The 22,802-nt window shown below is 44.0% G+C and overlaps 1 protein-coding gene across 2 annotated transcripts in view; it reads right to left on the bottom strand.

Annotated features, from left to right (window-relative positions):
- Nucleotides 1-19,060, bottom strand: part of MAPK4 (mitogen-activated protein kinase 4) — a 176,271-nt gene extending 157,211 nt beyond the window's left edge. Inside the window, exon 1 of one of the 2 annotated variants that reach the window (XM_064379155.1) lies at nt 18,997-19,060. The gene's annotated coding sequence lies outside the window, so the exon portion shown is untranslated. Of the gene's footprint in view, nt 1-18,584; nt 18,622-18,996 lie in introns of those variants that run through there. The other variant, XM_012440888.2, reaches the window with a different exon arrangement.
- Nucleotides 19,061-22,802: the final 3,742 nt, after the last annotated feature.

Raw genomic sequence — 22,802 nt, forward strand, 5'->3', positions numbered from 1 at the left:
AGAAGCGTGACTCCCAGCTAGTACCAAAAAAGAAACATAACAGGCAGAGAACAGTTCCTCCCCAAACTCATCTAGGCTAAGGAGGTGGGACTGCCCCACTCCTTTCCACACGTACCTCTCATGTGGTTGCATTTTTGTAACTCACCTGCTTCAAAGTTGCCCCTGACATTCATTTAAACTTCATTTTCCTTGAAAAATAATATTCATGTAGGGGGAAGCACAGGAGTAGTTGCCTGGTGCCACTCTAAAAGCACACACAGAATTTAAAGTCCTGAGCAGAGGCCGAGACTGATGCAAGGACAAGATGATGCACAGGCCGTGCACCCTGTGGCCTCCTCACTTCCCATGGGAACTCATGTGACAGTCTCCTGTGTCTCCTGCACGCGCGTGTTCTCTCCAGACCATTTTCCAACTTGCAGGCAGCGAGCAAGCAAATCTGATCACCATCCTCTCCTGCTTACAGCCCTCAAAGACTTCCCTTGCCTTCGGATCAGCTCCGGCTACTGTGCTCCAGCAGATGTGATCAATTTATGACATCAATAGTAATATTAACCCCCAAATAAACACTATTTATTGTAGATACAACAAAATGGTTGTCTTGCTCTTTCTTCCTGTGTCTCATTTTTCTCTTTCTCCATGGTCCATTGTAATCTTGCCTTTCACATAAATTGCATAAATGCCTGCCTGTCCAGACGAAGCTCCCCATCTCCATCAAATTCTTTACTCCTGTCATGGATGGTTCCCCATGTCAGGCTTGCTCATGTTCTCTCTCACCTCTGGCCATGCTGCTCCTGGGATACTGCCCTACTTTCCTCTAGCAAACACCAGGTCATCTTCCAAGATTCCTCCCAGACATCATGTGCTCCCGGAAGCCTCCTCTGAGCCACGCTCCCTCCTGCCCATGTGTCCCCTGGAAGCCCCAGGTGCTTCCTCTGTAGAGCATTATGGAAGCAGTCCTTTTAGTAGTCCATACTCACCCCAAGACTGACCACTTCGTGTAGTAATGGCATCTTCCTCTTCCTTATAGCAGCAAAGCTTGCACAATACCTAGCATGCAGTAGGTGTTTCATAATTTAAAAAAATCAATCTATCAATCTTATACTTGGCTAATAGGTCATTCTGATTCCTGATCTTGTAACCACTAGGTAGATTTGCAGCAATCATATAATTTCCTTTTCTTTGACCAAACAGGCACCATCTGTCATCACCATATCCTTCCTCCTAGACCAGTGGTTCTTAAATGGTAGTCCCCAGACTAGCAGCACCAGCATCATTAGAAATGCATATTCCTGGACCCTATCCTATACCTACTGAATCAGAAACTCTGAGGGGTGCCCCAGCAATCTGTAGTTTAACAAGTGCTCCAGGTGATTCAGATGCACATTCAGGTTTGAAAACCACTGGCCTTCAAAGACCATTAGAAGCAGCTCAGATTCCACTCAATGAGCAGCTTCAGTGAACTCTCTGGTCACTTCCCCTCTTCCAGGATAGCTGAGCCTCTCCAGTTAAAAACTGTTGCATTCACCTGGGGGCCAGATGCAGCAATAAGGCCCCTCCCCTTACTCCTTGGACTAAACAAGAATCACCAAGGGAACAAAGAAAACCAGGCAACACATGCACTCTGTGCTCCAGGGAGCTCTCTCTCTGTTGAATCCTGGGCAGCAGGGAGGCTCTCAGCCAATGTTTGCTGAACTAGACAGAGTTCGCCTAAGGGTAAATCTATGGCTGGGGTACCTTGATGTTACAGAAGCCAGTTTTTGGTTATTTTTCTCCAAATAACAATGTTAGACACGTGAGGAATGACAGGCAGATGTGCCACTCCTATCACTGCAGGTACAAGGAACAGGGCAATTAGGAAGATCTTGGCTGTCAGTTTCAGCTCAAAGTTCCACTGGTAGCCACAATGAAGGCTGTGGTTGTGAGCTGAATTTGTTAAGTTTTGCTGCCTACTCTTCATCCAAATCACAGCATAACATATTCAGGCCTACGGAAATGTCCAAAGAACCAGAAGTGCACCGCTTTTTAGCACTAACATTTTTATAAATCCTTCTATTGTTTCATATGTTCTCATTTTTATTGAGCACCTACCTATGCACAAGGTAACCCTGGCATTGTTGCTGGTTAACCCAGGGAATGGCAATCTTGGCTGTATATCTGAATCACCTAAGCAGCTTCACAAAAAATCTGATTCCCAGACTAGACTCCAACCAATTAAACCCTAGTCTCTGGAGTGAGACCCAGACATCAGTATTTTTAAAATGCCCCAGATGATTCTAACATGTACCTAATTTGGGGTTTTAAATAAAACTGATGTACAGACCCCACGCCACATAAATCAGAATCTCTGGGGCTGGAGCCTGGGCACGAATGTATGACACATGCCTCACACACACATGCATGTGGTGTGTAGGTAATGTATGCAAACAGACACATACACTCTCCAGGAGATTCTGATGCAGCCAAAGTTGAGAACGGCAACATATACCATTAGTTCCCAAACTTGTCTGCACTTGAGGATCATCTTTTTAAAATTCCAAACATCATGCCAGACCCCAGAACCATTAGATCACAAGCTCTAAGGTGGTGGGCTGGGCACAGATATCAATATTTTTTAGGGTCCCCAGGTGATTCCAATGTGCAAACAAGTTTGGAAAGCAAAGCACGGGCTCCAAGCTCCAGGAGAGCAGGGTCTGTCTTGTAATTTTTACTGTAACTCTCCTACAGCACCTACTGAAATATTTGTTAAACTAGATTGAATTCGTAGAGACCTCCATTCTCATGAGGTCCTTTCCAACTATGCCTACTTGTGTTGGTGCCATCTGGGACCCTATGAATCAAGCAGGGCTTGGCATAAAAGGTATATGCCTCATACAAACTACACTATACAGCTTCATTGGTAAATCCTGTCCTAGGGACTTCCACAGACCTGACACATTGTTATTTCATTATGTAATTAAAAATGAAATCTATTATACCTTTCTATTTAACATTAGATGTTAGAATTTATTTTTTTTAACTTTTAGGTTCAGGGGCACATGTGCAGGTTATATTAATAAATTACGTGTCACAGGAGTTTGTGTGCAGATTATTTTGCAACTCACATAATGAGAATAGTATCTGATAGGTAGTTTTTGAATCCTCACCCTTTTGCCACCTTCCATCTTCAAGAAGGCCCCAATGTCTGTTGTTCCTTTGTGTCCATATGTACTTAATGTTCAGCCCCTACTTTTATGTGTGAATATGCAGTATTTGATTTTCTGTTCGTATTTTAGTTTTCTTAGGATATTGGCCTCCAGCTCCAACCACCTTGCTGCAAAGGACATGATCTCCTCGTTCTTTCTATGGCTGCATAGTATTCCACAGTGTACATGTGCCATGTTTTCTTTATCTAGTCCATTGTTGATGGGCATTTAGGTTGATCCCATTTCTTGCTATTGTGAATCATGCTGTGATGAACATACGCATGCATGTGTCTTTATGGTAGAATGATTTAAATTCCTTTGGGTTTATATCCAAAAAAAGGATTGCCGGGTCAAATGGTAATTCTGCTCTGAATTCTTTGAGAAATCACCCAACTGCCTCCCATAATGGCTGAACTAATTTAAATTCCCACCAGCAGTGCATGCATGATCATTCCCTTTTCTCCACAACCTCGCCAGCATCTGTTATTTTTTGACTTTTTAGTAATAGCCACTCTGACTGGTGTGAGATGGTATTTCACTGTGCTTTGGACTTGCATTTCCTAATGATTAGTGATGTTAGCATTTTATTCATATGCTTGTTTGCCACGTGTATGTCTTCTTTTGCAAAGTATCTGTTCATCTCCTCTGCAAACTTGTTAATGGGGCTGTTTTTTGCTTGCTGATTCATTTAAGTTCCCAATAGATTCTGGATATTTTTAACAGACCTTTGTCAGATGCATAGTTTACAAATATTTTCTCCCATTTTGTAGATTGTCTGTTTACCCTTGATAGTTTCTTTTGCTGTGCAGAGAGCTCTTTAGTTTAATTAGGTCCCATTTGTCAATTTTTGTTTTTGTTGCAATTGCTTTTGGCATCTTCCTCATGAAATCTTTGCCTTACACTTTGTGATAGTGTCTCCCTCTTTAGAATTCTTTTGCTGTTTCTCCTTTGGGTGGCTTCAGCAAAACAAACAAATAAACAAACTAAAAAACTGGGAATAGCATTTGAGCACTCACGTGCCCAGAAGTGAATTTAAGATCTGGGGTATTGTCTTAGTCCATTTGTGCTGCTAAGACAGAATACCTGAGATTGGGTCATTTATAAAGAACAGAAATTTATTTCTCCCAGTTCTGGAAGCCCAAGATGAAGGAACTGGCAGGTTCAGTGTCTATTGAGGGTCCAATCTCTTCTTCCAAGATGATAATTTGAACACTGCATCCTCCAGATATGGCAGAAGGCAGAAAGGCAAGAAAGGAACCAAACTTCCTCCATTAAGTCATTTTATGACAGCATTAATCTATTCATGAGGACAGAGCCCTCATGACCTAAACACCTCCCCGAAGGCTCCACCTCCCAACACTGTTGCATGAGGAATTAGGTTTCCACCCCATGAATATGTGGCCTCTGCTCCCTGATGAAGGAGTTCACTAACCATGTCAGAAACAACTCCTATTTTAAGAAGGCTGCAGGTAAGATAAAAATTACTATTAATCCCTCCTTTCACACTGATGCTGTGCACCTGGATTTACCCAACAAGTGAAGGTGATTTTCCTCTGTTGCAAATGCACCTGGTGTAGGTACTTATCTCAAGGATTCCTACTGTGAATTCCTTTGTGGAAATGCTGATGTTTAGGTAGCAAGTTTGCTTTAAAAGAAGGTAGAGCTGCAAAATCATTCATTAAAACTTGGAAAAATAAGCTCGGTACAGCCTTTTCTTTTTCAGTATCAAAACTCTTCACATTTGTAGTATTAATGTAGCATGACCTGATTTTTGCCAGCATTGACCATTCATCTAAAGCTTGATGGCCAATCTCTGTAATAACTGTTGCAGCAGCAGGATGGCTGGGCTAGAAGTGAGAACCGGACTCTGCATACCATGTCACCTCTAATTCCCTGTGGGATCTTCAGCAAGTTATTTGATCTTCAGGTTCTTCATTTATAAAACAAGAGAGTAAACAGTCTTGATGATTGTCTTCCAGCTCAAACAGCATGTGATTCCAATTCTCTTGTGAACAATGACACTAGTCTTGTAGAAATGGCTCCCTTTATTCCTTTTGTTTTCCTAGAAATGTATAATTATTTGGGAAAAAATACCTTAAATCCAATTCCATAAAAGACTAAGTAATGAATATATGTGCCATAATATACTAGACACAGGTTACAAAAAGAGAGACAGCCTACATTGCTGAAATCAACGAGGAAAACAATTACACATCTAATCATGATTCAAGACAGAATGAAATAGATGCAATGGCACAAAACCAGAGAGGAGGCAGCTTGGAGTATTTAAAAAAAGAACGTCCAGAATAAAGAACAAAGTTCTTTTTACCAGGGATAAAAAAACACCGATGTGGAATCAAATGCGGCTTCTAGTCCTGGACTACCAGGGAACCAGGTAGTAACTATATCATCTAAGATAAGCCACACATCTTCCCCGAGCTTCAGTTTTCCCCGCTGTAAAATGGAAATCATATAATCCTGGCTCGAAATACCAGACAGTGCCACTAGGAGGCTCAAAGAAGACATCGGTATGAGAAGACTTTAAAAAATGCTGCAGAATGTGTTCCACAAAACCATGGAGGATATATGTGACCTCTATTGACCATATGTTCCTATAGATTTTGGTCTGATGATAAATACAAAACAGAATTTCTAATGAGAAAGTAGTCTAGGGCAGTGGTCTCCAACCTTTTTGGCATCAGGAACCAGTTACAAGGAAGACAATTTTTCTGGTTACAGGGGTGGGTGTGGGAGATGGATACAACTCTCCATGATATAGAATCAGTGGGAGCCCTGCTTGTTTTCCTATAACTAGACAGTCCCAACTGGAGGTGATGGGAGACACTAACAGATTATCAGACATTAGATTCTTATAAGGAGTATACAACCTAGATCCCTGGCATGTACAGTTCACAATAGGGTTTGTGCTCCTATGAGAATTGAATGCCACCACTGATCTGACAGGAGGCAGACTCAGGCAGTAATGCAAGCAATGGAGAGCGGCTGTAAATAGAGATGAAGCTTTGCTCGCTTGCGCACTGCTCATCTCCTGCTGCGCAGCCCAGTTCCTAACATACCATAGACCTGGTACTAGTCCTGTGGCCGAGGGGTTGGGGACTCCTGGTCTAGAGGTTAAATTCACAACAGGATCTTGTAAACAGTGGCTGGCTTCTTTATTGTCCATCTTCTTAATTTTCTCCTTATTTACTTATTAAGTATGCTTACTTAAAACATTAAATAATAAAATATAAACTAACAAATCCCTTCCCTCACACCGATTCTCAATCACTTCCTGCTTTATTACTACTAACAATGTTTTGTGTGTTCTTCTAGGAAAAAAGCTTATGACTGCCCAATAATCATAACTGTGTACACTCCTGCATGTGTCCCCCATATCAACAGCTATACACCTGCTTTTCTAGGTATCCATTACTGGAAAGGAAAGATCTTATTTCAAATAATCTAAGTTTAAGGCAATATAGTTTTAGATTACTGAAATCTGACATTGCTTTTGGTGGTGATAATTAAATAATAATTCTATTGTTATTTCTTATCAATGACAGAGGTGGAAGAGAAAACTAGAAGGTTACTTAATATATTATGAAAGCCAAATTCTGAACTCAAATTGTAGAGCAAAACACTGTGTCGTCTGTTGGTTAATGAGGGGAGAAAATTAAGCAGGTAAAGGATGGATAGATTTTTGATTCTGGGGATCTGCTTCTGAATAAACTGGAAAGAAAAGCCAACAGAATTTTTTTTACTGCCTCTAATTCAGAAATGCATTTCAGGCTCACTTTCAAAGACTGCTCATAAGAAAGGAAGGGTTTCAGGATTAACAAATTCACTGAAAAACTTTTGAAAAATAAAAGCAGGCATAAAAATTTGGAAACAAGACTTTGAGCTTTTAGCTAAAGTACTTCAATTGAGAGCATTATCATTTTGGAATCATGCAGAGACCCAACAAACTTAACAACCTGAGTCTTTTTTTGTTTGTTCTTAGTCTCCATGCAGCTCAAGAAAATAGTAAAGTATAGAAAAGCGGACAGTTATTCAGGCCACAACATACCTAGAACTACTTACTAGATATATTCTCACTCACAGTGTAAGACCCTCTCTCCTACTCTGTATACCCTAATGTTCTTCTCTGTGTCACTTTGATGGCACATATTTCACTGGCTTTATTACACAGCAGATGGCTGGGTTGTTAAAGCCCTCTTCAAGTCCCACACTGCAGGTATTGAAACTTTATAATAATTCATAAGAAATTTTTCATTTTCTCACCTCTGATCTGGAAAGCTCAAAGCAGTCCACCATAGTTACACTATTGTTACATATTTCTCACCTCCTCTTCCTATGTGATTTATGATAATCATCTTCCGTAGTCTCCTCTTACAAATAAAATCATTTCAGATTTCTGAACCTCTCTGTTCCTTTTTTCTATTGAATGAGCTATAATACTTTACCATTCTGAGTTCTTTAAAAGTTCTGGACACTTGGTAAAAAGCCCACCGTATACTGAAGGTGATGTCTTGGTCTCTGATAAGTCGCGAAATTTGCTCAGCTAACTCTATCTGAACTCCCTGCGGCTTTCACATATGATATTGAAAAGGCAGCACATTATCTCTTATTAGCAGACAAATGGTCTCAAAATAACTGGAAAAAAAACTGAAATCCACATAAATTGAAAATTTGACAAAAGAAATACAGAAAATGGCCCTGATGGGTCTCAAATAACTATACTTCTTTAGAAAAATCACCTTAAGAGCCCAAGTTACTGATAAAAGAAATTTGGACTTGTACCTAAAGTGAATCATGCTGGAGGAATTAATTTCCTTCATCTCAGGCTGAAAGTTTTCAAATGTCATGGTTCAGAGAGTCTTATGGCTGGTAGGGCTTTCTGGCCATTCTGCCTCCAAAAATAATCATGGAAGGGTACATTTTCCAGCAGAACAGAAAATTTGCCTCTTCAAAATTAATTAAGTCATTTATCATTTCTTCCAAAGGATCAGTCACAATCTAGAATTACCTGGGAGAGGGGTTACAGATCTGTTCTTTTATGGACAGTTACTGATATCTAATGGGAAGATTTCTATTTCTAGCAATATGGTAGACCAATTTATCTATAGTCCTTCCTATGTGTGAAGTATTGTAAAATTAAAAATCAGCAGGGTAAATTATTGTGGAATACATAAAAGGCTCCATGGTATGGGGTGGTCTCCAGAAAGTTGGTGGGGATACCTCCCCACAAGACAGAGCCCTTTCCAGAGGGGCACATCCACACCTTCCTTCTCTTCACCCAATGACTCCACACCTGAAGGGTGGAGGAGGAGGCTGTGGTTTCCTGGGCAGATAGCAATCTCTGAGAGGATAGCTCAGCTCTTAAGGTTTCCAGGGGAAAAGGTAGTCAAAAATAAAAATAAAAGCCACCACCACCCTACTCCCACACCCCAAAAACCAATGGAGTTTCTGGTAAGGTGGATGATGAGGAGTTCCCACCACTCAGGCTCCCTTTGTCCAACCTTTTCAAACTCAGGAAATATACTTTCCTTTTTGTAAACTTCTCTGGCTTCTTGAAAGTTGGGGGAAGAGTTGGAGCAGGGTAAGAGGAAAATAGATGTGGCTGCTGATCCCAAGAACACGTGGCTGAGCATGTGGCTTCTAAAAGCCATAAACTATCATAATGCTCCAAGCCTTAGCATCAAGCAGAGTAATCTGGAAAGGCTATCTTGAGTCCTGAGCCTGGACCTGATGGTTCAGGCTCCACAAGGAATAGCCTGGGCCACGGAAGAGAAGCTCTGCCTTCTACATGAAAATGTTGGGGTCTAGTTTGAATGGAAGGAACCTTGCCCAGCTAAATACAGCCTACATTTTTTACTTCTTAACAGTTGCTGAATTAGAAAGCATCTTCCTCCCTCAACACTTCCCTGGGTCCTAAATTCCCATCTTTTGCAGGAGAGTATAGGTGAGAAAAAGAAGCAGGTTGGAGATATGGCTGCAGGTAGCACTCCTGTGATTGCCTTCTCAGTCAGGTCACTTGCCTTATTAGGAACGGCCTGAGAGATTAGTCTCATCTATGCAGGCAAATATATCTACACGTGGCTATGTCCAGTCAGTGGAAATTTAGCCATCCCAACTTCCTTTCCAGATGCAACCAGGGTGTTGTGTTGGGAGCAGATAGAGAAAGTTCTCTGGTCACAGTCAGGCAAAGACCAGCTGATCACTTGCGCCTCTCTCCTGTCAGTCTCTAAGATGGATCCGATTGGATCCCACCACCTGCCAGCCGTGATGAACTGGATGATTTGAGCCAAACTTCCCAGTGAACACAACAAAGAAACCTGGATGAGGTTAACAACAAACAAACAACAAAAAAAAATGTCCTAAAAGCACCAAAAAGCTAACAAGATAGTGAGGAATTTCAAATTTAAGACGTGAGAAAAGAAATAGATCTAGACACGTGGACCTCAGTACTAGGGGCCACTTTTACCTGGTTGGAGGGGTTTGTTGATCCAAAACAGTGAGCTATGAAGCTGAGCAGTGCATTGACGGCCTCATGGAATCAAGAGGCCAGGGCCTCCCTAAGGCCTGGTAAACCACTTTACACTTACAGTAGGACCCCAAAGAGCTCCAAGTGTCCAACCCACCTTATTTTGTTGTTGTTGTTCTGTTTTGTTTTGTTTTAGGCTTTGAGCAGCCTGAAGCCAAGGTTCTTAGTTTTTGTCTCTAGTGATAAGTGGAAAAGAGGGATGAGGAAGGGGCTTTACTGGCCCAACCAGAAACAGAAACTAGGAATCCACGACTGTATTCTCTCTCGGACACCCCCCGATATACCCTAGAAGTAAGAGAGAACAAAAAGTAAACTACTCTGGCTTCCTGTCATCTGGGTGATCCGGAAAATCTCAAACCCCAGAATCGACCCACTATTGCTGGTACCCCAGAAACCTTCAGAAGTTAATTAAAATTATCTCTTGGACTCTGGTCATCTTTATTATGACTATCCAAAGCCTCAAATTATCATATGTCCTGAAATGTTAAATATCACTAATTATATGAAGCACTGTTATTTTATATACCAATGAAAAAGAAAAAATGCTGTCAACTATAGTTATAATAATTCATGACATAAAACACATACTGACTTCAGAGACTAAAATATAAAAACACCGTCATCTTAAAATGACACATGCTGTTTGTAAGGCTGGTTGCCTCACCGGGAGCTCGGATGCACACCCCTCCCACTTTTTTCTTTTCCAAAAGTCTGGACATGCTCAGACATGCCCGGACAAGCTCGGACAAGCTCAGACAAGCTTGGACATGCTCGGGCATGTTCCCTCCTCCCCTTCTCGCACAGCCTGGCCTTCAAACAAAGGCTTGTAACCATACCCAATAGTAGTCCTGCTTTGCCCACACCCTGCTCTCCCAAACCAATCGAGCTATTTCACTCCCTATAAAACCCCATGTCTGAGAGGAGTCTGTGTGACTTCTCCGGCCCCTCCTGTCGGACCGCAGACCCTCACCCGGGAGCCTGAATAAACCCTTTGCATTGGATCTTCTTGTGCTGGCCTCAGTTTCTTCGTTTTAAATTCGGCGAGAACAAACCTTACACTGTTCATGCATATATTTTTTCAAGACAATATCCAGAACACATTTAAAGATAATAAGGCACACAAGGAGACATGAAAACATAAATATGAACCAGCAGGAGAACCAGAACAAACAAAAGATAGGAAAAAAAAGGATGCTTGGGTATTCCAGATAGAAAAATTACCAGATACAGAATGTAAAATACCTATGCTTACTATGCTCATGCAGCTAAATGCTCAACATAAAAATGACAATAAAGAGCCTAGAACCATATAAAGTAACATTGCAGATTTGAAAAATAACTAGAATTCTAGATTGGAAATTCAGTAATCAAAATTGAGACTGCAATAAACAAATGGATTTAACCACAGATTAGATACAGCTGAAGAGATATATTGTGACTTGAAAGACAGGTCAGAAGAAACTATTCAAAATGTATCTTGGAGAGATTTTTTTAAAAAGGATGGAAAACACAGGGGAGGATAAGACATATCCTTTCCTTATCTTCTGATAAGGAAATTTAAGACAGTAAAATTACCTTATAGCACAAAGTCTCCCAGAAATAGGCAGTAGAGTTCAAAGTTGCTAATATTCCTAAGCCTAACTCCCCCGAAGACCAAGTACACAATGGAGGCAGGACATGTTAGCAAAGATCCAGAGGTAGTTAGCAGTTATTAAAAGTGTATGTGACTGTGTTTATGTTATTTTACTTTTCTGTGCAACACTCTCCTCCTGTCTAAATGGAGAGAAGTGACAGAACCCACTTCAGAGAGTGCTGTAAGAATTAAGAATTAAGGCCTGTGACGCACTTAGCAAATGCTCAAGGTAATTTGGCATCCACTAAGAGGATAAAGCACTCTATCTCTCCATCTAAGCTTGCTTCAGGAACTAACAGGCAGCTCTACTACTATGAACAAAATGTTTAGCCTGAAAGATGGCACTGGAGGTGTTGGAATCATGGAACATGAGTTGGATGGAATTCTTTATAAAACAGCCATTATGCCTATGACATCAGAGGTTATTGTTTTTCCTTTTGACAAATGACTTTCTATATACAGGTCATTTTTTTATTAAAAAAAACCACTACCCTCAAATAGATAATTCACCAAAACAAAAACAACAACAACAAAATACAACACACAGACACACACACACAGACACACACACACACACACACACACACACACACACAGTCCTATAAAAAATCCTATAGAAAAATGTTTAGCTGTATTGGTAAACAAAATGTAAATGAAAGCAATAAAGACGCCTTTACTTTGCCACATAAGTAATTACAAAAAAATGTACTGTATGTTATCAATAGTGTGGTAAAATGTCATCATTGATAGCATGCTATCAATATAAGGTAAACTGGCACATCGTTTTGGTAAAGCCATTTAACACAACGCAAGCACATCCTTGCCTCAGTAATTTCACTCTCTGGGAATGTATACCAAGAAAACAATCCAAATTGTAGAAAAATCACAGACATAAAGTTGCTTGCGCAGTGATACAGCAAGGAGAAATTAGGACCAAACTTAAAAATTATGTTCACAACAATGAGAACACATGGACACAGGGAAGGGAACATCACACACTGGGTCCTGTCAGGTGGTGGGGGGCTAGGGGAGGGATAGCATTAGGGGAAATACCTAATATAGATGATGGGTTGATGGGTGCAGCAAACCACCACGGCACGTGTATACCTATGCAACAAACCTGCATGTTCTGCACATGTATCTCGGAACTTAAATAATAATAATAGTAATAATAATGGCATCCATAAAACTCTGACATTGTGGAAAAACAAAAAAATTATGTTCACAATGAGTTTATGTTCACAAAAATTATATTCACAATAACACATATATTGTTTATTCTAATAAAAAAGGCAAGAAAAATTAAAATTATATGTACAATATGGTCTCAATTGTTGAACTGAGTCTTAAAGTGAGCTAAGAAAACCACTCAAAGTAAACATAGCAAAATATGAATGGGGTTAAAGTATCACAGGTACAATTTGTTTATTCTTCTTGCTACCTTCCATAATGCATATACTATTACTTTCTTAAGTAGACAAATAAATGTTTTCATTCTAGTGATTTACTGTAAAGATGATATAAAAAAGCACTGAAGGAAGTTTTTATAAAATAATCTCATTTCATCAAACTGTCTCCCTTTTTCTGTGATTGTTTAAGTACTGCCTGTGTTTACACACTCCTTTAGCATAGATGTAATCAGTTTGAATTAATGAGTAGTTCTCTCAGGATCAGGTGCCCTGGAAATGAGACAAGTTATCAAACCCTATTCCTGCCTGGTCTCCCTATACCAACACACTCTGACAACCAGGAAGACAGAAGAAGAGTGTCCCAGCAGCACTGAGTGTCAAGGAGATGGGGTGAGCTCCTGGCTCCTAGCCCCGGCCTCCCAGCTGACCTCTGTGTGACCTTGAAAAGTCATCTAACCACTCTCAGCCTCAGTTTCTCCATTTGTACAGTGGGCAGGCAGGACTGCTCAGAAACTCCTAAAATCTCTTTCATGTCTAATTTCTGTGACTGTGTGCACATTTGACCCAAAATCTCCAAATAGGTCTCAACTCGAAAAAATTTTATACAAACCAAATTTGTTTAAATACAAATGAAAGACTAGCAATGGTTTAAAAGAAATCCCTCCTACAGCAAATCTTCATGTAGAATGTTTCTTATATTTTTGCTACATCTAGACATTGATATATTGCCAGATCAATCTTGTGCAGGGCCAGGCATGTATAGTTAACATTTATACACTAAAGCAACAATTAGAACACTGTCTTCCTCAGTGAAGCTAAGGTGATCTAAACTAAGAAAAAAGATTAATGAAAAGTCTGAATTATAGTTTCATTTTTAAAGCCTTATTATTTTAAATTCTTAAATTCATACAGTCATGCCTCACTTGATAGGGATCCATCTGAGAAATGCACCATTAGTCAATTTCCTGCTTATGCCCCAAAATGAGGGGCAAGTATTTCCTGCCTGGCCTGTTTTAAAGCAAGGACCTCTCATTCCAGGCTCAGGTATTCCAAAAGAGAAGTTTGAATCAATGTACTCCTATTATAAACTCTTCAAATACCATTAGAGTGACCTGGAAAAGAGTTTCATTCAGCTCCCGAGGCAATAACTTGGACACTGACCAGCCTCGTTTACAAGGTGCAGTAAGTTACCACTACCAACTAGTGGAATGCAGAGCCTCCTGCTAAACTGGAACGAACCCTGCCCCTCATTTCACCTATGATGCTGCTGATGTGGACCTGGGGTTGCTGAAGATATGGAAGTTCTTACTTTTGACGCCAGATGTTAACAGAAATATAGGTCACCCTGGATTGAACAATTCCGTTTTGATCCATGCTCTCAATTTAAGTCAACACTTGGAGAAGCTTCTCTTAGCTCCTCTCAGTCATAGGTAGGACTAGTTTCCCATTCTTGCAGACACAGCTGTTCAGTCATTCCTCAAAACCTTTCCCAAAGACAGCTTGCCCACGAAGCTAACAAAACTTAAATTCAGAGCCCATCACTTGTCCTCACAGGACCCCTTCTAAGGCCTGGGAGGGGCCCTAGCAGTGTGTTCCCCTCATCATTTAGTCTTTTCCTTAAAGAGGACTCATCGAATTACCTAAGCATCAAGCCCACCAGAACTGAATCCCCCCTGCCATTTTCCTACCCTATTGGTGGTTACCAGGCACTGCCCAAGCAGCAGGTTGGGATGATCTTGTGGGTAATGGTGGTTCTGCTACGCACAGTTCTGGTATATAAATCAGCCACACTAGAAGAAGAAGAATTTGAGGCTTTTTGCTTCAAGAGATGAACTTAATATAATAACCAGTTTAGGATATGAGGTCTGAAAAAAGGATATTTATTCTGACTTAAGAAATTATTTATATGAAAAGTTCTACCATGTTAATAAAGTTCCTCTTTATTGAAAAGAACTGAATTACATTAGATAAGGCCTCTCTTATATGGCACGATACATAATAACCAATAACCCTTAGAACAGTGGTTCTGAAGCAGCAGTGATTTTGTTTCCCAGGGGATACTTGGCAATGTCTGGAGACATTTTGGGTTGTCACAACTTGGGGAGTGGGCTGGTGCATGGTGCTCCTGGCATCTAGGGGGTGGAGGCCAGGGATGCTGTTAAGTGTCCTGTAATGCACAGGACAGCTCCCCTTAATAAAAAAATATCTGGCCCATGACATCAATAGTGCCCAGGTTGAGAATCGCTGCCTTAAAATAATGGGCACACGTAGGTAAAGAAGCAAGGATTCTCCCTGCAAACGACAAAGCTTTAAACTTTGGAGTGGAATGTATGAGGGCCAAGGTGACAGGTGGCTCACAGAGAGCCACTGTCTGACTTCAACCACTACACCGTCATAAAAAGCAATGGAGCCTCCAGACTTCCATGAATCATGGGACTGCAAGGACCCTTGCCAAGACTGGCTACATGAGGAGATGGTGGTTTCAGGAGCACCAGGAAAGGCACTTTGCCTCCCCAATTACCTCCAACACCCACTTGTCTGTGCCTCACATCCTCTCACAGTGAACATGGCCTTTCATTCCATAACGAGGCTTAAAGTGCAAAGACCCCTGGAAGAGAGAACACAGTGACCTACATTCATATTCAAGAGAAAGTGACTGATGACAGATTGGCTTTCCCCTGAGACCAGTTTTCATACAGTGAAAGGCTCTGAACAGCTGAAAATGATGAAGAGGAAGAGAGGCCAGCAGGCTCTGATGAGGCCAGGAAGAGGTGAAGAAATGGGCAACAGAGGTCACTGAAATAACTGTTACCTACTCCACTGACTCTTTCTGCCTGAGCCTGCAAGGAGGGAAGGATGCAGAGGAAAAAAAATGTCACATTCTTGGCCTGGAAGAAGATTACAGTCAAGTTCAGCTCAGGTGAAAAAACTCCAGGAATGCTTAAAAGAATGGCCGAGATGCAAGGCAGTGCTACCCCACAGCCAGAACAGGAGACGAAGGTCCTTGCCAGCTGTGGGATCATGCTGAACTTCAATTGGTTCTGGGTGACACCCCCCACCTGACACCTAGCATAATCCTTGACACACAGTAAAATGTTCCAGCGACGCTTGTGTTTTGAGTGAATGGAAACTATTCCAGAGGAAGATCTATCAGATGCCTAAAGTATTCTAAAGAGGGTTTGTTTTCCTTGACACCTGCGCCAACGCTGTTTCCCTCAATTTGGGAGGAAAGTCTTTGGTAGTTGTTTTTTCTCACCTGAATCCTATTTCATCTTGTGAAGCCCATTTGGTTTCTCTGTAAATTCCTCATGGTTTTTCCCTGTTTTCTTATAAGTACATTCATCTAGTACTTACCATATTTTCTATGTATCTTTCATAAACGGGCTTACTTCCAGAAAAGATTTGAGAGAGGCTTTCAAGTCCACAACAAAAATACTGTAATACAGTTTTTTAAATAAAGAATTTAAAAGGGAAATCTCAGAAATAATTTAGGAAGACAAAAATCATTGTACCAAGAAGCTGGGATAAAGCCTTTACCAGGAATTTCTGGAGGCCAAGGCAAAAAGATACAAGGCATGGAGAGAGTTCTCAGTGTCTGATAAGAGAAAAGCCACAGTTCCATGAGGCGAGAATACTTTTTTATGTTAAATTCCATGAGGAATTTGCTCCTGGCTTTTCATATATGCTGCCCAAGTTGTAATTTTACAGGTTTATCTCATGAACCAGAGTTCTTTAGGACAAAGACTGCGTCTTAGACTACATTTCCCTGATAAAAATAACACTGTAAATACTCAAATATTTGCTAATGAATATGATTTTCTTGCCAATCTGGATATTCCAGTGTATCTCAAGATCCTAATATTATCAGAGTAAGAGATTCATCAAATCTCTTGGCAGGAAAACCATTTGATTCCAGCCCTAGGTCCCCAGCCATGGGCAATGATGGGACGTAAACACTCTCACCCCAACACCACTGGTATCCATTTGAAGTGAGGGGCTGGAAGGTCCACTGGCCCGGTCTTCATGCTCCCTCTCTCTTCATTTGTTCCTTCCTTGTTTAGGTGAGTGTCTTTCTGTCTGTCTCCAGCACAGATTCTCTGTTCCTTCAAGCATTGGGGCTTTGCCTTATTGCCCTTTGATTCTCTGTGATAACTCCATGGTGCTTTACACAAAGAAACTGATTTTTCTAATCTAAGAAAAGGAAATTGGAAAGAGGTTCCAGAGCAAGGCTTTTTATTGTTCAGCCCTGCTTCTGTCTGAGAAACCCTCAAGCATAGGAGTGTACCCTCATATGTAGAAGACCAACCCTTCCTATACCATACAAGCGTTCCAAAAAGGTTAAAACGCAGGTCACTAAAGAAGTTGAAGACTCAAGGGTCAGAAGATCTTAAATTTTCCTCCTTTGTTTCTGTCTGTACCGCAAAAGTACACTGGGCAACGCTTCAGCAAAAAAAGCCTTTTGCATTTAGTAGGTGCTCAGTAAATATCTATTACAACAAGGTAATAAGACACAGCTACCTTGAACATAGTAGGTACTCAATAAATATCTGTTACATTGAGAACGTCATGACACTTCACCTTTGCACACAGTAGATGCTCAATACATATCTACAAATCAAAAAAAGTTTGTAGTATATCTGCTTTTCACATAGTAGGTGCTCAATAAGTATCTTTTACATTAAGGTTATTGCAACATAGTTGCCTTGCGCACAGTAACCTCCCAGTAAATGGCCATTGAATTGAACAATCGCGGACACTGCTCCTCAGAGAACCCAGGGAGAGGTGACATTAATCAATCCCCAGGCACAGATCCATGAATGGAAATGCACGTCTCGAGGTAGTGCTTTCCAGACTGCTGGAGAGGCGCGTGACAGTACGCGGCCACCGTGCTCTTTCGGGACGTTGTTGACCCACTGCTGGCTCCTGGTATCGATTGGCGATCGGAATCCATTCCCCACCCACGGGCTCGAAACAGCCGCCACCTCCAATGGTCACTTAGGGGCCGCACCTGGAACTCCCGCCACAGCCCCCTCCCGGGGCATCCGCCCACCCGGGCTTCACCTCCGATTCCAGAGAGTAGATGGCAGAACAAAAGCAAAGTCCGGGGCTTCCGTCTGCTTTCCTGATAGGGAGCAATCCGGGAGGAGGCTGGGGGAGCCGGCCCGGGACCCAGCTGGGATGTCAAACCCGAGCCGCTGCCCTCTCTGGCAGGCTGGGGCTCCGGATCGCCAAGCCGGGAAAGCGGCGGGGTCTCCCCACTCCCCCTCTCCCAGGGGCACCGACTGGCAGTGTGGGTGCCTTGGTCGGGTGGCGCGGGGCGAGGGCGCTGTATTAACCCTTGAACGCGGAGGGAAGAGGCTGGAGGGGAGGATAATCGGGGGCTGGGGCAGACCCCGCTACCGCGATCCGAATCTGAACTCGCAGTGTGAACCGCCCCTCGGCGACCCCTAGCGCTCGGGACTCTCCCCAGGGGTAGGGTCCCCTCGCGGAGCCCGGCCCCTACGTCCTCCTCCCCTAAACACACCGCGGGGAGCCCAGCGGCAGCCTCCCATCCCAACTGGGTCCAGGACAGCACCGGCGCGCGGTCCGCGGGCGAGGTCACCCAGGGCGGCCGGGCGGGTCCCGCGGGAGACCCCCGCCGCTGGGAAACTCGCTAGTTTGGCAGTGGCTTGGCCTGGGGGGCTTATTGTTAGGGTGAGGTGGGGCGACAGAAAGAGCAGGGAAGTCTCGTCTCTTCCCCGCTTCTCCAGAGCCCGCCGAACTCCAAGAGGCGCGGGCGGCGGGAGGAGAACGCCAGCGGAGGGGGAGCCACTTACCGAGCAGAACCCGAGAGCGCGGCGGCCCGGGTGCAAGCCGCCCTTTGTCTGCTGCCGCGGCGCTGGCGCCCTCTGCCAGGCCGGTCCCAGCCCCGGCGCGCGGCGACCTCTCGCCGGGCGCCCCGACAGCCCGGCTCGCGGCTCCCGCTCGCGCTTGGGCTCCAGCTCTGGCCCCAGCCACGGCCCCCGCCCGCGCCGCCGCCGCTGCCGCTGCGGCTCCGCCCCGAGCCGGGCCCCGCCCCCGCCCGCTGGGCCCCCACCTGCTGCGGCGGCGGCGCTGGGGAGCGCGGCCCTGGGCGCCTGGGGGCGGCCGCCTCCCGCGTGTCCCGCCTTGCCCTCTCGCAGCCTCCAGGCCGTTCGGCCGCGCGGTCCCGGGGCCTTCTCCAACCCGGCCCCGCGGAGACCAGCTCACCTGGGGAGCCGAGCCCCGTCCTGGGGCAGCCTGGCCTTCCCGGGCACACGCGGGAGAGCCCCAGTCACTCAAAGCCCGTCCTCACGCCTCCTGGGGGTGGGAGATCCTCGGGCTCCGTCCTGGAAGGAGGGGGCGCCGGGAAGGCGGGAAGCGGGGATCCGCTGAGCCTGGTCGCCGCCCCACCAGCCAGCCCCGCGCTGCTGCAGCCCCGGGGGCCCGGTGGGAGGTGGTGGCAGAAGGAGCCGGCGGGTACCGGTACCCTCCGCGCGGGAAGGGGCACCGGACTGAGGGTCGAGGTGGTGCGGAGCCCACGTGCGCCGGTCCCCCGCCGGCCTCGGATTCTGAGCGGAGCGCTGGGCTGTGAATCTGTGCTCATTGGCAGGACCGGAATAAAACTAACAAAAGGGAACCAACACTTTGGGAGCCAGAGGAAAGGGAGAAGAGAAGCCACCGACCCTAACACTGGTAATAACGGGTGCTTCCGTGGTGCCTTCAGCGAACCCAAAGTGGACACCTAGGAGGGGCGTCACTGAACGGGGGTGCGTCCCATTGGAATGGTCGAGGCGCTGCTTTTCTAGGCATAGAAAAGTCTGATAACCTAAATAAATATTGTATAATGAGGTCACTGGTGGCTTTAGCTGCCCATGAGCCCTCTCCTCTCCCAGAGTCTTCCGGGTGGGACCTGCATTTTGGCACGTTCATAGGGTCTACTGTGTACTGCGGTTATTCCCCCTTCGTCCCCAGAGCCTAATACAATTCCAGGCGCTAATAATTGTTGAAAGAATTCACTGCCAAATTTTGACGTGGGCAAAAACATAAAAATGAAGGATTGTGGGATCATATGGGAAAATGCACTAAGGGTTTGCATAGTGATGGTGGTATGAAGGGTAATGAGTGTTAGCTGTCGTGAGTACTTACATACAATCGCTGTGATTCCTATGTGTGCAGGTAGTAGGTTTGGGATTATATGCTAAGTTAGAGACCGCAGTTATCACGACCTTCATTAACCTCAGAGAGTGGCTGGGGATAAGGAGGGAGCGTGTAACAAGCAAGTGTGTGTACATCTGTGGCAAGACATTCCAATGTGTCTTCACCAAAGGGAACATTTTAACATTTTGCTTCCTTAATTTTCATTACAAGTAAGTATTATCAATTCAGCAAGTAGGCATAAATATGAAATGTTTTGTGTTGATTTATTCATTTTTATAACATCTCGTCTATGAAGGAAGAATAACAGTCCCCAAGGCTGCTCATTTAATCAAAAAAAAAAAAAAAAAAACAAAAAAAAAACCAGAAGGGCAAATGTCCTGCCACCTTAAGCCCACTAACTGCAGAATGAGGATCTGGGGAGTCCAAATGAAGAGACTGACCCCCGCCAACACCAGGAAAGCTCAGAGTCCCCCTCCTGCATGTTTTTTAATCTCTTTGTCTTAGGTCTGGAAACTGTTCTTGAGAGCAACGTGCTTGTCCACGTGAGATAATTTATCTCTTCCATTTGGCAACTGGGAAAATGTAATTTTCTCTGTGTGATGAGCATGAGTGAGTGGCTCATGCATTGTGAATGGCTATTCTCCAAATCGTGGGACAAGAGACTGTGAAATATGCATGTTTAATATCAGTGCCCATTACCGTACAATGGCAGGGGAATTAATAGGAAGCGAGTATCTGTCTAGGGCTCTCCACTGTCAGGTGGTCGTGTTCTCCTGTTCCCCTTGTTGCTATCAGGAAACAAGTTATTCCTTGTTTTTACTTCATAGGGAAGACTCAAAGAAACAGCTGGCTGAAGTCGGTGTCAGGCACTAGAAAATAACTGCACAGAATTCAGGAGTTGGGAAATTCACCAGGTCATTCTAAGACTTTTTTTCTGGGAGGAAAAACAAAATGAGCCAGCATTTCCTTACTGCCTGTGACTGGACACCAGAAGCTGAAACTCAGTTGCTAGGCCAGGGGTGCCCACATTTGCTGTGGCCCTGGGAATACGAGGGCAGGGGGTGCTGCATAGAGCAAACACGTGCCCTGTCTGCCTTGCTTAGGGTATTTAGGTATAATTTTCAAAACTATCGTGCTGGCTAAATTTGTCTCCCATGGCACCTGTTTTTGACTCGGACTTAGGTGGAGGAAGGAAGCAACTTAGATGATTAAACAGTTTCCCGACCCCACCCTTTCTGCTCCCAGGAGGAGTTGGCATCAGGGCCAGTGACTGCATGTGGCCTTTCTTCTGGGGTAAGCACTGGTCATATTTGAGGAACCCACTGGACTGTGGCTTCTAGACGAGGGGGTAACCTCAGCAGCCAGGTGCCCCTTTCCCTCTTGGGTTGTTTCTATCTTGGGAGAGGACTGACATTTTTTCTCCCTCTCTCTCTTTCTATTTATTTACCTCTTTCTTTCTCCTTCCATCGCTCCCTCTCTCTCCCTCTCTCTCCCTCTCCCTTTCCTTGTCTTCCTCTCTTTTCTCATAGGTCCAGCCTGTCCAGTATGAAGATGAGACAGACATGGGCTGTTCTCATAGAGTGGAACCTAGGGCCTAGGAATTTGAAATCACTCTTTATTCTTACTTTTGGAAACGCCTTTCCTCACCACAAGAGAGATGAAATCCAAGATGCAGGATCGACTTGATGGAAGGAAGTGATGAGGCGTTGAGTTGCTTGGTTCTAGCTACAGACTAGTGATTTCTCACTTGCATGCTTATGAGAATCACCTAGGAAAGCTATATGTCCATGGAGAAAAAGAAACAATAGGTAACTACAGTGGCCCGCTTACCAGCATCTGTCTCTGTGTCTCATATTCTGCCTTCCCTCATTGTCTTAACATGTTTGTGCTGCTATAACAGAATACCCAAGACTGGGTAATTTATAATGAACAGAAGTGTATTCCCTCAGTTCTGGAGGCTGAGAATGCAAGATCAAGGAAATGGCAGGTTTGGTCTCCGGTGAGAGTAAGGTCTCTGCTTCCAAGATGGCACTTCGTGGCTGCATCCTCTGGAGGGGAGGAATGCTGTGTCCTCACATGGGCAGAAGGCAGAAGGGCAAGAGGGCTGACTACTGCATGACGCCTCTTTTTGGCTGGGCACAGTGACTCACACCTGTAATCTTAGCACTTTGGGAGGCTAAAGCGGGCAGATTACCTGAGCTCAGCAGTTCGAGACCAGCCTGGGCAACATGGTAAAACCCTGTCTCTACTAAAATACAAAAATATTAGCCAGGCATGGTGGTGCGTGCCTGTAGTAGTCCCAGCTATTCAGGAGGCTGAGACAGGAGAATCGCTTGAGCCTGGGAGGCGGAGGTTGCAGTGAACTGAGATCGCGCCATGTACTCCAGCCTGGGTGACAGAGAGAGATTCTGTCTCAAAACAAACAAAGAAGCAACCGTCCACTTGTGTACAACATCTCACTCGTCTCACTTTTGTAAGGATATCTCTCTACAAATATGTCCCTCTCTGTTTGATCACCAGTTTTTCATCAATGCTGGACCCTAAGCAGTAACTTTCAAATATGGTCTAATGTCTCCCATCTTTAAAAAAAAAAACAAAAATACTTTTTTGACCCCATTCTCCTCCAGCTGCTGCCTCAACTCTCTTTCCCTCTTTACAACATCTTGTGGCAAAACAGAACTTGCCTCCTCTCCCTGTGTCTACTTCCTCTCCCCGCATCTTCTCTCTAATCCATTCCAATCATCACTCCATGCAAACTACTCTGGTCAAGGTCCTCACAGACCTCCATGTTTTTATATCTAATGATCAGTTGTCAGGCTTTATCTTACTTGACCTATCCAGCGTTTGACGTAGTCAATCACTCCTTTCTCTTGAAA

This window comes from Aotus nancymaae, unplaced genomic scaffold (genome assembly GCF_030222135.1).
Source record: "Aotus nancymaae isolate 86718 unplaced genomic scaffold, 86718_ANA_hifiasm-v0.15.2.pri h1tg000020l, whole genome shotgun sequence".
Taxonomy (NCBI): domain Eukaryota; kingdom Metazoa; phylum Chordata; class Mammalia; order Primates; family Aotidae; genus Aotus; species Aotus nancymaae.